The sequence below is a fragment of the Schistocerca cancellata genome, chromosome 4 (assembly GCF_023864275.1).
Source record: "Schistocerca cancellata isolate TAMUIC-IGC-003103 chromosome 4, iqSchCanc2.1, whole genome shotgun sequence".
Taxonomy (NCBI): Eukaryota; Metazoa; Arthropoda; class Insecta; order Orthoptera; family Acrididae; genus Schistocerca; species Schistocerca cancellata.
This window is the reverse complement of record NC_064629.1, coordinates 605,601,794-605,603,947: the sequence shown is the minus strand read 5'-3', so window position 1 is coordinate 605,603,947 and position 2,154 is coordinate 605,601,794. Positions and strand designations below refer to the sequence as shown.

The 2,154-nt window shown below is 45.2% G+C and overlaps 1 pseudogene; it reads left to right on the top strand.

Moving 5' to 3' along the window:
* The first annotated feature begins 741 nt into the window (after positions 1-741).
* On the top strand, positions 742-918 carry LOC126186540 (U2 spliceosomal RNA; annotated as a pseudogene).
* Positions 919-2,154: the final 1,236 nt, after the last annotated feature.

The window sequence follows — 2,154 nt, the reverse complement described above, 5'->3', positions numbered from 1 at the left end:
GCTCTGCCTTGCCTTCAGTATCCACCTTCCTTCCCCCACATGACTCCTGTATAACCTCATCCCCTTGCCCCACCTCCTCCTTTTCCACCAACATCTCCGCATCCTTTACACTGTCCGCAGGCTTGATCCTCCCCACCCCTGGTTTCCTCCTTCCTCTCCACCCCCTGCCCTTTGCCACTTCCCTATCGCTGTATTCCTCCCTCTCTCCATCTCCACACCCTCCATCTCCTTCATCAGAGCAATTTCCAGTACCTCCCCCTCCCGGATGTTGAACTTCACCGCGACGTCTACCCTTCCTTCCAACTGTTCCGGCCCGTCCCCAGAGGCCCCGTTTTCCTCTCCCCTCCTTCCCCCACAGTAGATTTCCCTCCTTCCCCCTGGGTCCCTGTTTTTGTCTGTTTTCTTCCGAACTGTTCCCCATTTTTATATCTATGTACGCCACATTTTCTCCTTTCTGTTATTTTAAATGTCTTCTTTGTATAATTACTGTCTTTCGGCTGAAGAGCAGCGCATATGCTGCTACCAGCCCTCCCCTGATAGGGCACTGAAACACAATAAATGAAAAAAAGCAATCCGAGACGAGGGTGTTGTTGTCCATACATCTCGAATTTCTGAAGCGAAGTGTGGATAACTCCCTTTTATAGTCACTATTTTGGAAGACAAAAAAAATTGGAGCATACGCGCGTTTTCATATCACTAAAGTATCGTTACTTGTTGATTCTTAGTGCGCAAATCCTGTAGAATGCTCTGTATTCTCTCATCCACTAGAAGAATCTGTTCTTATCAGCTTAATATATGTTATGTCCTGCATCGCAGGACAAAAATATGAAACTCACTTTTGGCTCATGACGGAGTGCTAACCTCTCTATTACAGGATGCCGCTTAACTTCCAAACACTCTTAAGGTATTCAAATGCCTCGTCTTCTACGAAGTTTCTTAAGGTAGCCAAATAGCAGCACAGAAAGGTTGCAAATATCACGTCAATACAATGCATCACTTTATAAATTCGGTAATACAACTGGCTGTCGCTAAATTAGTGGGCGGGCGCTTCGAGAACTCAAATGGGAATCCCTGGAGGGAAGGCGATGTTCTTTTCGAGGAACACTATTGACAAAATTTAGAGAACCGACATTTGAAGCTGACTGCAGAAGGATTCTACTGCTCTCAACATAAATTTCTCGTAAAGACCAGGAAATAAGATACAAGAAATTAGCCCTCATACAGAGGAATATAGAAAGTCTTCTTTTCCCTTGCTCTATTTCTGAGCTTAATACTAAAGGAAATTACCAGTAATGGTACAGAGTGCCCTCCGCCACACACCGTAGGCATGCGAGGCATGCATATAGATGTAGATGTAAATTTAGTCTACTTATTAAGAAGTCAGTCCATCAATCCATCCATTTACAGGCTAACAAAACTCAGGGCAAAATATTGTCTCTTATTTATCGAGAAAACAAAAGACGTATCTTCTGCTGCTGATTGTCTCTCAATAAAAACCATCGTATTAACCCCTAATTTTTTCACTGCAGTCACTTCACGAACGTGTGTGAGAGGTTGTAATATGTTTGCCCACAATAAAAGATATAGAGATCATCTCTCAACTTCCATTTTGTCAGAGTATCGTTTACCCGTCATATTCTCACGAAGCTTCCAGTCTGATCTATAGCATTTGAATCCACCTGATTTTGCTGAGTAAGATATGTCCCCCGCCAAGTCACAGACGCCTGCTAATTATCTCGATATCCCATCACGTTCGGACTGCACTGTTCCATTAGTTAGAAGGCTGTCTAGTCCCCCACCCGTCACTGCCTAGGTAGAGTGCTCTCACAACACGGAAAATAGTACACTAACGTACAGGAAGATTTTCCTACCATGCAGAGTATACGAGGACTGCACAAATCAATTCTGAATCATAACTGCTACAATTAATCGATATCCAATAAAAAAAACTCCGTCCGAACAGGACTTGGAAGACCCAATGGTCCGACCGGCCGCCGTGTCATCCTCAGCCCACAGGCGTCACTGGATGCCGATATGGAGGGTCATGTGGTCAGCACCCCGCTCTCCCGGCCGTATGTCAGTTTACGAGACCGGAGCCGCCACTTCACAATCAAGTAGCTCCTCAGTTTGCCTCACAAGGGCTGAGTGCACCTC